The following is a 15,044-nucleotide window of genomic DNA, read 5'->3' on the forward strand; positions in this document are numbered from 1 at the left end:
CTACAGTAGGGTATGTATCAATTAATTGAATGTAGATTATATCATCATTTAGTTTGAAGACATTTTGTAAAGTAAGCCGTATTTCTCTTGTCCTTTCATACTGGGAGAAATCTGTAATAGACAGAAACCAACCAGGATGACTCCAGTCTGAACTCAGATCACATGGGACTTTAATCGAACAAACAGACCATTAATAGCAGTTATACCATTGAAATGTCCTGATCCAGCATGAAGGTCATAAACCGTATTGTCGATATGAACTCAAGAATACAATTACACTGTTATCCCGAGTATAACTTGTTCTGTTGATCAGTGTTTTAGAACAACAGGTGATAAAGCATTTTGACTAGCTGGTCTAAATTTTAATGACTCTGAGGTGGTTTTATTCTCCAAAAAATAAATGGCGCACCGGCTTCAGTAGTTGTGGCACTCAGGCTCAGTAGTTGTGGTCCACTGGTTTAGTTGCTCCATGGCACGTGGGATCTTCCCGGACCAGGGATCGAACCCGTGTCCCCTGCATTGGCAGGTGAATTCTTAACCACTGCGTCACCAGGGAAGTCCCAGAATCACAGTCTCCCTTTTAATATACCTTAAGCCCAAAGAATCCATGGAAAATTGTTACAGAAAATAAGACGATAAAATATTGTAAGGACTATAACAGAAGCATATAGTACACAGTTTATATAGACACATCCCAAGCAGTTACAAAGTATATTGAAAGGGAGGCTGCAATTTTAAAAGAATAAGATAAAATATACCCACAAACTCCCAATTTTTCCTGAAAAGTTGTAATCTGAAACCCTATTGTAGGAAGCAGAAGATTCCAGGAGACATTCTACAAATGAAGGACTCTAAACCCTGGGGGTGGATAAGGAATTCTGGAAGGAAGGTATCCTCACCCAAGGAGAGCAGGTTCCTATAGTTCTCTAACATCATATCCCTGTACAATTCCCATTGATCTTGGCTCAGGCATTCCCACTCCTCTTGAGAGAAATCTATGGCCACATCCTGGAATGTCACCTGTCCCTGAAATTAAAAGTACACATGCCATGTGGCCACAGGAAGAGTTCATAATGTGACCCAAGAAGAAAACAGCAAGAAAACTGGTTTTAATTTAGAAGAGTGTCTTGAATTATCCACTTATATATTTTTTTTTTCACAAAGTAACATTCTCTACCTTATTTCTAACTATAAGAAAAGAGTATGGCATGTGATCCACAAAACCAGTATAGAGACTATACTTATCTGGAAAAGAAATGATAAAATGATGGTTTCAACACAGGTATATGCATTTTTGAGTGTTTTATTTATATCAAACTGGTTAAAATGTGTGTAGTTTTCAGACAGAAAAGACATGTCGAGGTAGAAATGTACCTTTCAACTATTCATGGGTACACAAGTACACTGGGGAGATTGTAAAAGTGCAGATTCTGATTCAGTGGTTCTGGTGGGCCTGGATTCCATTTTTTTTTTTAACAAGCTCATTTTTAACTAGTGATGCCACAGCCTCTGATTCGTTAACCACAATTGTGAATAGTAGATAATAAGGAAAGGTAAAAATTCATATTTAACTTTGAACATAAAGTGTTTTATGGATTTTACACGTTTAATAGAATAGTAAGCACAACAGCAACAATCATTTGTGAATATTTGCTGTAGACTGTGTATCTATCTTTCTAACGTTTTTGTGTAGGATTACAGAAAACAGGCCTGGGCTGCGGCCACAGTGGGCGGGGCCCCCAGGCCGGGCCGCCCCTCCAGGACGCCCGAAGGGGCCCTGCGCTCCTGGCGGCTCCCTCCCCCGACGCCCCCTCCCTCCCGGAAGGCCTCGGGGCAGAGCGGTCCCACGCCCTGTGCCCAGAAAGGAGCCCGCGTCTCCGCAGAGCTGGAACTGCCGCTCGGGGTCTTTTCCCTCCGCCGTCACGGAGCTGCCCCGGAGCCCGAGGGGAGGGCGGCCTCACTGAGGCTGCCGGCTCTGGAGGGGCCCCGGCGGCCGAAGCCGCGACAGTCGTGCGGACGGCGGGCCGGGTAAGTGGGCGCCGACCCTCCGCCTGGTCCGGTGCTTGGGCGGCAGCGCAAGACCAGCTTCCGAGGGGCAGGGGTTCGCTGCCACCCGCCGCTGCTGTGTAGAAAGAGCGGCCCCCAGCGTCTGGTCCGGGGAACTTCAGTCCCACCTCTCGCCCCTGCCCTCGGCCTGGCTCGCGGGGCCTGGGGGGCGTGGGGAGGGGGTCAGCCTGAGCGTCCTGAGGGGAAACGGGGCAAGGGAGGCGCAGGGTCCGGCTGCCTTGTCAGTGTCCCTCCTCCCGACTGCGGGGAAAGCGGCCGAAAACTCCTCCCGAGGCTCGCAGGGCCCTTATTCAGCCGAGCCCCTCTGCGCTCCTTCTTTCCTGAGCTAAAGTACCCCCGCAGGGCGGGGTAGGGGACAGGGCAGGGGCCTGGCGCAGGTAATGGGGAACATTAAAAGGTGATTGTTAACTAAGGAAAACCAGCTCTCCCAACGTGAGGAATGTAGCGCTTTTCTTTGTATGCGAAGATGCCAGAGTCTGGGCTCACTGAAATCCTTCCTTTGATGTGCACCTCAGCTCTCTGGGGCCTGCATTCTGTATTTGCATATCCTGAGTTCCTCCGGCCCCGCGGCTCACACTGGAGGACTGCAAGTGCTGATGACTGTGACAGCCTTTGTTTACTGAGATGGCAAGAAATATTCCATTTCTCACAGGCTCGAGGGGCAGACAGTGAAAAAGAGTCAGAGAATCTCACTCATCACCCCACGAGCAGACTAGGAAGCTGAGGCTCCGGGAAGCCAAGTAATCCAGCCGGAAGCACAGACGTGGGACCACGGAGTGGCGTTTGCACCCCCCACCTGTCCAGGGGGACTGCCCAACTCTCCGCAGCTTCCACACCTGTTGCCTTCACCCCCCTCCCGGGACCAGCTCACAGAGCCTCCTCTTGGGGGGATTCACTTACCTTCTTCTAACAGGATCCGTCTCACTATCTTGTTTTGGGATCATCCGGAAGGCTTGTCACTCTGAAGCAGGTTCAGCCTCACGTCACCAGGGCAGCTTTCCTGGATCACACTCACCACCTGCACGTCCACTCTCAGCTCAGACCCAGAAAGACCCCCTCGGCCCCGAGCCCCATGGCTCTGCCTGGGCTCCCACCCCCTCCTGCCTGGTCCCTTTCATGTCCCCTGCAGGGTCACCAGGAGCTCCCACCTGCCCCAGGTAGGCTGTCTGCTCTGTCCTGGGGAGGCCTCCGTGGTGTCAGGTGGAAGACACAAGAGGTACTTGTGGGGTCTCCCTCATGCAGCACAGTGGCCAGCACCCACCTATTGACCTCATCACTCTAGATGGACAGGGGTTCAAGGGGTCCGTGGCATCTCCTAGTTCTCATTTCACCCCAGCACAGCCCACAGGGAAGTTGCTAAGTAACTCTGTGCTGGCTGCACAGAGAGGACGCTTATACATACGCCCCCGCTCGCAGCCCACGGGGCTCTCGTGGTCAGGCCCCTCCCCGGGTATGGAGCTCACCTGGGCCGACACCCAGCAGCCCACGGGGCTCTCGTGGTCAGGCCCCTACCAGGGTATGGAGGTCAGCTGGGCAGGCACCCAGCAAGGCTGGACACACAGGAACTGTGCACGTAGCCCTCATTGCAGAGCACCCCCAGCCCACCTGTTGGCCAGAGCTGATACAAAGCACCTCAGAGCAGGACCTGAACTGACAAACAGCAGCTCCGGGACAGGTCTGTGACCCTGGGCTTCACTCTGTGCGGCCTCCTTGCACCGGGTCTTCCAGAGGCTTCCACTGCAGCTGGGGCACCAGGCCTCTGTCTCCACCCACCACCCCTCCTCTCCCTTACTCCTGGCTTCTTCTCATTAGGAGAGGGTCTTCTTGAAGTTGTCTCCCACTCATGGACCAGACAAAATGTTGAGAAAACAAGCAGAGTTGCAGCTCCGTGTCTATCCTGACCCTCAGGACCCCACACCTGTTCCTTGGAGCTGGCCGGTGCAGCAAGGCCCATTTTCTGCAACTCTGAGTCCCTGATGTGCAAGGATTGGCTGACCTGGGCAGCCTGACCCGGCTGGCCAGCCCTCCCCAGGTGTGCCTGGGTTGAGGTCTATATAAACACCGCTCCAGGCAGCAAGAGTACCTGCAGCTGTGGCTGACGCCATATTCTCTGCCCCGTCAGCAGTGTCAGGGCTGGGCTGGTAGGTGGGAGTGAGGGGCTACGGCTCTGTGGGTGGCCCGGTGTGAGTGGGGCTCTCCTGGACTTTCTACAGGAGTTGCCAGGCTGCCACCTGCTAAAGAAGAGGATGTGTCACCCATACCTGCCGCTGGAATTTCTCCCTGGGCAGAGGTGAGGAAGGGAAAAAGCAGTGGGGGCCGGGACAGGAGGGGTACCACAGGCAGGGAAATGGAAAGCTTCCAGAAGAGCGCCCGGGGCCAGGACAATCCTGGCTGGCCTGCAGGCACCAAGTCAGCCGGCGTGCTGTCGCTGGTGTGGCTCCACGGCCCTTCCTCTAGGCTTTCAAGTCCTTGTACATATTCAGGTGTTTTACCTGGGAAGGGTGGGAAAAGTTCAACAGCAGCTGGCCTGGGGCTCAGCTCACGTTTACTCAGAGATGCCTCGGCATGGTCCCCCAGCTTTGCAATGAGGACGCTCCTTGCGGGGGGGCTGCTGGCTGCATGGGAGACGATTTCCCACCTCTGACCAACTTCAGAATTGTTTACCACTGGAGCAAGTGTTATGATAGGGTTTTCATCTGTGTAACTAGTGGGTTCTTAATTAGCAACGTGAACGGTGACATCAGAAGTCCTGATTCAGGATGGAAATACTTACCCCCAACAGGTACAGGCGTAAAAACCTGGGGATACCGTGGGCAGCCGGCACCCTTAGGAATGGGCTTCCGACTGACCCCTCAATATTCTGGTGTCCAGCCACTGCTTTAGGATTTCTGGGGCCCAGTGCTGACTCTAAGGGTTCTGCAATCCAGCCTCTGTCAGCCTTTAATGAGACCCACACTTCCAGGATCCTACAGAGTAGGGTCTGTGTGACCATTCTGTGGCTTCTGTAACAAATGACCACAAGTTGTGTGGTTTAAATCAACGGGAATTCATCCTCCCCTAGTCCTGGAGACCAGACATCTGAGATCAAGGTGTTGCAGGGCGGAAGTCTCTCCACAGCCTCCAGGATAGGGTTCTTCCTGCCTTTTCCAGCTTCTGGGGGCTTCAGGCATCCCCAGGCTTAAGGCTTCATCCCTACCATCTCTGCCTCTCTCTTCACGTGGCTTCTCCCCTATGTCTGTGTTTCTCCTCTTTTGTCTCTCATAAGGACTCTCTCAATTGGATTGAGGGCCACCCTAACCCAAGATGACCTCACTTCTAGATCTTTAACTACATATACAGAGACCCTTTTCCCAGATATGGTCCTGTTCACGTGTTCTGGGGGGAGCACATCTTTCGGGGCCAGCATTCAACCCATTGCCTGTGTGTAAAATAGCCCTGATTTCAGGAGATTGCCAAGGTCCCCTAGAGACTGGCACAGACAGCAGCCACGTGGGTGGGGTCTGGGGAGAATGAGGACCCTGGAATCACCTGGAAAGGATGAAGTCCTGGCTGCATTAGGTGAGCTCTTACACCACGGGGCCTGTGGAAACAACCACTCCACTCTGTCCGTGGAAGGGGACCCAGTGGCGAGTCCAGAAATGGTTATGTTGCAAAGCTGGCTCTCCTGGGATCTCATCATCAATAGCATCATGTGACCAGTAACTACGGGCTTGGAGGAGGCACTCTCTGGCACGTGATGACGGCACTGTCGCTTTAGGCTCATCAAGCCTAGAACAGGAATGTTTGAAGGAGAAGAGTTTGGGAGATTGTGAAGCTTGGTTGTCAAGGAAACTGAGCAGGTTTGTCAAGGAAACTTCTCCCTTACACTGAAGGCAGGGCTGGGAGAGCTGAACTCCAGGGATCTTTTAAAGTCGCTGCTCTGAAGCACCATCACCTGAGAGGTGGTCTCAGCGTGAGCTGGGGTTTGCGAAAAGTGTGATGAGATGAAGCCTGGCTTTCTGTGACAGCTGGGGAGGGGTTTGTAAAGCACCTTGGCTTTTAAGGCAAAGTTTGTTGCTGGAACAAAGTGTCTCCCAAAACTGGGCTGAAGCTCAAGATGTCTCTGTCCCCTTGTGAGAGTCCAGGGCAGGTGGGTGTCAGGTCCCGGGCTCTGCCCCCCTTGTTTCTCCTCCTTGCTTCCAGGTGAGGGCTCTAACCAGCAGGGTGGGGTGTCCAGCTGGGCTTCATGCCCTCCATCCTAGGATGCAGGCTGGCCAAGGCCCTCACCACCTCCACCCCTTCCCCTTGGTAACACGAGAAACTGCGCCTCAGCTGTAAGGGGTGGGAAGGCTGGGAGGTGCAGGGTAGCCATGAACAGGCAAAAGGGAAATGGTTTCTGACGGGCAGCTGAGCGGCTCTGCTGTGACGCTAACGCACAGACTCTGGGTCCTATGAAGCTTCGATGCTTTGTGGTTCTGGAAATCCTATAGGAGACAGTCCACAGCAGGTGAAGCTAATGCTCTCCGTGGAGCTGGTGAAGCCCAAGATCTGCAGTTGAGACTGAAGGTGCCGATGTACACGCAGGACAAAACCGTCTCGTGGGATTGGACATCAGGCACGTTTCACATGAATGCAGCCATGTTAATGCCTGGCATCTTCTGTCTTGTGCCTCCCATCAGGGACCCCCTCCTCAGTTCCTGGGGCTTCTGTAACTCACATACAGGGGGATGGAGAGTGGGCTCTGTCCCGTGTGAGCCCTGAGTTACCCTGCACGTGAGTCTGCTCAGGACCGCCGTAACAAATACCACAGACTGGGCAGCTTGAATTACAGACCTAACTCCCAGTCCTGGATGCTGTCTGAGACCAAGGTGTCTGCAGGCTGGCTTCTCCTGAGGCCTCTCTCCTTGGTGCTTAGACAGCCATCTTCTCCCCAGGTCCTCACATGGTCTCCCCCTGTGCCTATCTGTGCCCTAATCTCTTCTTGTAGGACATCAATCCTATTGGATTAGGATCCACCCTTAGTGACCTCATTTTTACCGTAATCACCTCTTTAAAAAGCCCATCTCCAAATACAGCCACATCCTGGGGTCCTGGGGGTTAGGGATTCAGCATGTGAATTTGGGGGGACATGACTGAGCCCACACCATCCTGCTTAGGAACTAACATGTGCCTCGGTCCTTCCTTCCCTCCAGTCACACGAGGCGATGTAATGGCTGAAGGAGAGGCCACTCGTGCAGAGTTTGTGAGAATTGTTTTTTCTCCCATACATGTGCAATGGAATACTACTCAACAGCAGAAGGGAATGCACCGTCAACCTATGGAAAGACATGGATAAATCTCCAGTATATACTGCTAAGTGAAAGTGTCCAGTCTGAGGAGGCTGCACGCAGTGTGACCCCCTTGATGCCATTCTGGGGAAAGCAAAGCTACATAGATGATAAGCAGATCACTTCACTGGTTTGAAGTGATACTTTAGGAGGGATACATGGCACTGTGCATTTGTCTAAGCCCACAGACTTGTATAGCCCAGAGGGTTAATCATAATCTATTCAAATTTAGTTATTTAGGGTGTAAGAGTGCCACAGGGTGAAACACACAATGCGACAGCATCTAACTGCATTAGAAACGCATGGAAAAAAACTCACTGTAGGGGATGGGGTATAAGGTGCTGACCTAAGTTACCTTTGGAAATGAACAGAATCTGTAGACTAAAGGCAAAATGGACCGTACATAAACAGTGGGCTTTATTTTATGAAGTTCTTTCCAGAGTGTAGTAGCTAACAATTAGGAAACCTCTGCACATGTAACCTGAAGAGGAGAAATGAATTGATAAATGGCAGATGGTGGGAGCCAGGCTCCTCACCGTGGGAGTGGGAAGTTACAGATAAGCAAAGGAACAAGAGAATGAAGCTGAGCCCCTGATGGCCACTCCTTTTTGGCTCTGAGTTGCTTCCAACAGGACCGCAGTCACCTGCACGTGGTCTGCTGTGACCTACATGCCCCCATTGGCCTTTCCTCTCCCTCCCTGCGATGATTCCAGTGACATTTCCAGCCCGGACCCCTCTTCCAGGCCAGACGCCTCTGTCCAGCCACCACATCCCCATCTCACCTTGGGGGCTAACAGGTCCCTCAGAGGACTGTGATCCTGCAGCTCCCCACACCCAGGAGCAGCCCCAGCTTCCCAGGTTGCCGAGCCCGGGCACCCGGTGTAACCGAGCAGGACCCTACGGGGCCTTCCCAGGACAGACCCCTCCCCCATATCCTCTGCTGTAGCTCCTCCCTGAAGTACCTGGATAATAGTATCTGATGCATGCTTCCCGAGTTGTTTTACAGATGCTAAAACCACCACCAAGTGGAAGAAATTAACTACTTGATGATCATGAACAGGTATCCCCAGAGCTTCTGGTGCCTAAGAATTTACAACGTTAAATGCCCTGTGACCTCACCATCAACCAGAGAACTGTGCACCAGCTGATCACATACCTTGTGACCCACCTCCTTAAACTGGCCTTTAGAATGCTTTACTGAAATCCCTCAGGGAATTCAGGTTTTAGAGCACAGGCCACCCGTCCTCCTTGGCGCTTTTACAATTAAAGCTGCACTTTCCTTCACCACAACCGGTATCAGTAGGTTGGCTTTACTTCACTGGGGCAAGCAGACCCAAGTTTGGTTCAGTAACACTGGGGTTTCCCAGTTTCCCCCTTCCTTGTGCCCCAGTGACTGTCAGCACCTCCTCCAGAGTCTGTGGCCAGTCCCCACACTAATTCACCTCTACACCCACAGCCCCGGCCCAAGCCCGATCTTGTGCCTGATTTCTCCATCAGGCCCTGACAAAGCTCCCCACCCCACGGTGCATCTCACATCCCACCCCAATGTGGTCTTTCTGAAGCACAAACAAGACCTTGACTCTCTCCCTTCTGTGATCCCCTGAAGGTTTTCCCTCATTTGCTGGAGTGTCTGGTGGGGGAGGCATCCCCCATGGCCCTGAGAGTCCCCGACATCCCCGCTAGACTGCTGGTTCCTAGGTTCCCTGACACTGAGCACCTCAGCAGGCCAGGAGACCTTGGGGGCTAACAGGTCCCTCAGCGGACTGTGATCCTGCTGCTCCCCACCTCTGGTTGCTGAGCCCCAGACACCTGGTGTAACCGAGCAGGACCCAATGGGGCCTTCCCGGGACAGACCCAGAACTGCTCACCTCAAGAGGGAGCTGGCACTGATGAAAGGGAGCGGAGGCGGCTTCCCCAGCTGGGACACTGTCACTGTAGGAGTGGTCTCTCCCTCGGCCATCACATCACCCCCGTGGGAGTTGAGGAAAGGAGGGACCAAGGCACATGTTAGTTCCTAAGCAGGATGGTGTGGGCTCAGTCGCGTCCCCCAAAATTCACATGCTTAATCCCTAACCCCCAGGACCCCAGGATGTGGCTGTATTTCAAGATGGGGTTTTTAAAGAAGTGATCAAAGTAAAATGCAGTCACTATGGTGGATCCTAGTCCAATAGGACTGATGTCCTACAAGAAGAGATTAGGACACAGATTGGCACAGGGGGAGACCATGTGCGGACCTGGGGAGAAGACGGCTGTCTACACGCCAAGGAGAGAGTCCTCAGGAGAAACACCTTGATCTCAGACAGCATCCAAGACTGGGAGATGTCTGTTGTTTCAGCTGCCTGTCTGTGGTGTTTGTTATGGCAGCCCCGAGCAGACTCACACACAGGATAACTCAGGGCTCAGACTGGACAGAGCCCACTCTCCATTCCCCCTGTATGTGAGTTACAGGAGCCTCAGGAACTGAGGAGGGGGGTCCCTGAAGAGAGACACAAGATACAAGACCTTAGGCATAACACGACTACATTCACATTAAACGTGCCTGAACGACACTCACACGAGATGGTTTTGTCCTGTATATACACCCACACTGGCACCTTCAGTCTGAACTGCAGACCTTTGGCTTCACCACCTCCACTGAGGGCATTAGCTTCACCTGCTGTGAACCACCTCCTATAGGATTTCCAGAACCACAAAGCATCAAAGAGCTTATGCTGATGTGTAATCACATTTCATTAGCCCACAGGGACTGTGGGTTAGTGTCCTGGCAACTCTGCCACAGGTGAGCCTGTTTTCATTTTTCTTGCTCCCGGCTACCCTGCACCTCCCAGCGATCCCACCCTTTGCAACTGGGACCACCAAAATGTCTGTGGCACTGTGTCTCATGTTACCAAGGGGAAGGGGTGGAGGTGGTGAGGGCCTTGGCCAGCCTGCATCCTAGGATGGAGGGCATGGTGCCCATATGGTCACCCCACCCTGCTGGTTGGACCCCTCACCTGGAAGCAAGGAGGAGAAACAAGGTGGACACATCCTGGTCCCTGGCACCCCCCTGCCCTGGACTTTCACATGAAGGGGACAGAGACACCTTGAGCTTCAGCCCATTTTGGAGGGGACACTTTGTTCCAGTAACAAACATTTGCCCTAAAAGCCGAAGTGCTTTACAAAACCCTCCCCAACTGTAACAGAAAGTAAGGCTTAATTTGATCACACTTTTCTCAAACCATAGCCCAGGCTGAGACCACCACTCTTGTAATGGTGCTTCAGAGCAGCCCCTTTAAAATATCCCTGGAGTTCAGCTCCCCGAGCTCTGCCTTTGGCTTAAAGGGGAAGGTTCCTTGACAACCTTGACAAAACTGCTTGGTTTCCTTGACAACAAAGTTTCACAATCTCCGGAACTCTTCTCCTTCAAACATTCCTATTCTAGGCTGGATGAGCCTGAAGTGACAGTGCCGTCATCACGTGCCAGAGAGTGCCTCCTCCAAGCCCGTAGTTATCGGTTACATGACTGTAACCTATTGATCATGAAATCCCAGAAGAGCCAGCTTTGCAAGGTAGCCACTTCCGCACTTGGCACTAGGTCCCTTTCCACGGACAGGATGGAGTCACTGCTTTCACGGGCCCTGTGGTGGAAGAGCTCACCTTCTGATGAAACCAGGCCTTGATCCTTTCCAGGTGACGCCAGGGTCCTCATTCTCCCCAGACCCCACCCACGTGGCTGCTGTCTGTGCCAGTCTCTAGGGGACCTTGGCAATCTCCTGAAATCAGGGCTATTTTACACACAGATAACGGGTTGAATGGTGGCCCCGAAAGATGGTGGCCCCCAAGAACACATGAACAGGACCATTTCTGGGAAAAACGGTCTTTGTAGATGTAGTTAAGGATCTCGAGGTGAGGTCATCTTGGATTAGGGTAGCCCTCAATCCAATTGACAAAGTCCTTATAGGAGACAAAAGAGGAGAGACAGATACAGAGGAGAAGCCACGTGAAGATGGAGGCAGTGATGGGAGGGATGCAGCTGCAAGCCTGGGGACGCCTGGAACCCACAGACTGGAAAAGGCAGGAAGAACCCTATCCTGGAGCCTCTGGAGGGACTTCATCCCTACAACACCTTGATCTCAGATGTCTGGTCTCCAGGACTGGGGGAGGATGAATTCCCGTTGATTTAAACCACCCAGCTTGTGGTCATTTGTTACAGAAGCCACAGAACAGTCATACAGACCCTGCTCGGTAGGATCCTGGAAGTGTGGGTCTCACTAAAGGCAGACAGAGGCTGGATTGCAGAACCCTTAGAGTCAGCATTGGGCCCCCAGAAATTCTAAAGCAGTGGCTGGACACCAGAATGTTGAGGGGTCAGTCGGAAGTCCATCCCTAAGGGTGCCGGCTGCCCACGGCCTGCCCATGTCCTTACACCTGTAAATGTGGGGGAAGGTATCTCAACCCTGATTGAGGCTATTTAATGTCACCATTCACGTTGCTAATTAAGAACCCGCCAGTTACACAGATAAAACCCAATCAGGACACTTACTACACCGATGAATAATTCTGAAGATGGTCGGAGGTGGGGAATTTTCTCACATGCAGCCAGCAGTCCCCACAAGGAGGGTCCTCACTGGAAAGCTCGTGGGCCCTGCGGAGGCGTCTCTGAGTAAACATTAGCTGAACCCCAGGCCAGCTGCTCCTGAGCTATATCCACCCTTCCCAGGGAAGCAAACCTAAATATGTGCAAGGACCTTACAGGCTGGAGGAAAGGGCTTGGAGCCACACCAGGGACAGCACGCTTGCTGAATTGGCTCCTGCAGGCCATGTGGGATGGTCCCGGCCCAGATGCTCTTCGGAAAGCTTTCCATTTACCTACCTGAGTTACCCTCCTGTCCTGGCTCCTACTTCTTTTCTTCTTGCTTCCTCACCTCTGCCTGGGGAGAACTTTCAACAGCATGTATGGGTGACACACCTTCTTCCTTAGCAGGTGGCAGCCTGGCAACTCCTATAGACAGTCCAGCAGAGCCCCACTTAGGCCGGGACACCCACAAGGCCGTGGCCGCTCACTCCCTCCCACCAGCCCAGTCCCGCGGCTGCTGATGGAGCAGGAAGTATGGTGTCAGGCACAGGTACAGGAAATCTTGCTGCCTGGAGGGGCGGGGTGGTTATATTGACCTCAACCCAGGCACACCTGGGAAGGGCTGGCTGGCTGGCGGGGTCAGGCCTCCCAGGCCAGCCAATCCTCGCCCATCAGGGGCTCATAGTTACAGACAATTGGCCTTGCTGTACCAGCCAGGTCCGAGTAACAGGTGTAGGGTCCTGAGAGTCAGGATACACAAGGGGCTGCAGCTCTGGCTTGTTTTCTAATCATTTTAACTGGCCCATGAGTAGGAAACAACTTCAAGAAGACCCTCTCCACACAGGAGGAATCTGGAAGTCAGGGAGAGGAGGGGTGGTGGGTGGAGACGGAGGCCTGGTGCCCCGGCTGCAGTGGAAGCCTCTGGAAGACCCGGTAGAGGGAGGCCGCACAGAGTGAAGCCCAGGATCACCCTGTCCAGGAGCTGCCGTTTGTTAGTTCAGATCCTGCTCTGAGGTGCTCGGGCTGGGGGTGCTCTGCAACAAGGGCTATGGGCACGGTTCCTGTGCGCTGAGCCCTGCCAGCGTGCCTGCCCAGGTGAGCTCCATATTCTGGGAAGGGCCTGCCCACGAAAGCCCCATGGGCTGGGAGGGGCATGTGAATGAGCGTCCTCTCTTTGCAGGCAGCACAGCTGCTTAGCAACTCCCCCGTGGGCGGTGCTGGGGTGAGATGAGAACAAAGAGCTACTGCGGACCCCCTGAGCCCCTGCCTGGGCCCATCCAGAGTGATGAAGTCAGTAGACGGGTGCTGGCCACTGTGCTGCATGAGGGAAGCCCCACGGGTACCTCTTGTTTCTTCCACCTGACACCACAGAGGCCTCCCCAGGACAGGACAGCCTGCCTGGGGCAGGTGGAAGCTCCTGGTGACCCTGCAGGGGACACGGAAGGGAAGGACCAGGCAGGATAGGAGTGGGTGCCCAGGTGGAGCCGTGGGGTGGGGACCGAGGAGGCATTTCTGGGCCTAAGCTGGGAGTGGACAAGCAGGTGGTGAGTGTGACCCAGGAAAGCTGGCCTGGTGACGTGAGACTGAACCCACTTCAGGGTGGCAAGCCTCCCATGTGACTGCCCTGCCAAAAAAAAGGATTGTGAGACGAATCCTGTTAAAAGGTTTTGTAATGTGAATCTGCTGAAGGGAAGGTTTTGCAAAGTGAATCCCCCTAAGAGGAGGCTCTGTGAGCTGGTCCCCTCAGAGGGGACATGTGGAACCTGTTGAGTGTGGGCAGTCACCCTGGGTGGGTGGTGGGTTCAGACCCCACTTTGGGGCCTCACCTTGTGCTTTGCCTAATAACCTTCCTTAACTGGGTACCCCCTTCCCCCAACATCTTTCTTCTGTTTTTAGCTGAAGATGGCACTTAAGGTGATGGCTTGGGCCATTTCAGAGAGTGACTCAGTTTTCCTGGGTATCTCCCAAGTATACAAGAAGTATACACGCTATTAAACTTCTGTTTTTTCTCACTTATTACAGGAGGGCCTAAGCCAAGAACCTAGAAATGTATAGGGAAAATTATTTTTCATCCTTATCCATGCAGTTGAGTACTATGCAGCAATAGCAAGGAATGGACCATCAACCCATGCAAAGACATGGATGAATTTTATGTATGCATTGCCAAGTGAAAGAATCCACTCTGAAGAGGCTACACAGTGCGACCAATTTACACAACATTCTGGAAAAGGCAAAACTACACAGATGGTAATCAGTTCATGGGGTGGGGTTGGGGTAGAAGTATTCCATGCAATTCTTTACTGACACACACCACTATGCGTTTGTCAAAACCCAGAGATTTTTTTCCAGCCCAAAGAGTAAGGTAGGACATCCAGTTGGTGTCAGAGTATCGGTCATTGGTGTGGGAAAAACTGCATGCACACCACACGTGCATTTGTGAGGCTTGAGAAACACCAGCCACAGTTCTCAAAGGTTATTAATCCCCTGCAGAATGTGGAAATGAGAATGAATCAGTGGCCCTTCCTCTCTAGTCAGTGATGGACACCAGGACTCTGCATGTTTGACAAGTGCACCAGGGATCCTTACGAGTGAAACTTGTGAAAGCATGGCTGACAAGATAAGGACCAGTTCTTAACACGGCTCAACTCTCGTCAGGTATGGCCAGCGGGGTCATTTCAGTGTTACTCATATTTCCCTTGAACAGAAGCACCAGCATTTCCTTTATGGGACACATGCTGGTCTGCTTTACTGTCTTGTCCACACATGGCCTTTTTACTGGAACCTTTTCATTCCCAACTTTGCCCTCCTGGACTTTATCTCATTCTACAGGAATCTGCTTACTTAGGCAGTCTCCTTCTGAAGAAAAGAAAAGACTTTTTTTTTCTAAATTCAATGTATGGCTTGCAAAGTGAAGTAAGCACCAACTTCTATGGGAAATACCCTAAGAGACTTAAGGGCACGAGGCTACCTGGGATCCACAGAACTGTCCAACTAAGTGACACTCAGAAAGTGATCAGGGGATGCGTAGAGGTGTCTCACTTAGCGTCCAGGGATTAACTACCAGTCCTCCAAGCTCCCTGCATCTCCCCTTTCCCATATTATATAGCCTGAGATTC

The sequence above is a fragment of the Lagenorhynchus albirostris genome, chromosome 21, assembly GCF_949774975.1.
Source record: "Lagenorhynchus albirostris chromosome 21, mLagAlb1.1, whole genome shotgun sequence".
Classification (NCBI taxonomy): Eukaryota; Metazoa; Chordata; class Mammalia; order Artiodactyla; family Delphinidae; genus Lagenorhynchus; species Lagenorhynchus albirostris.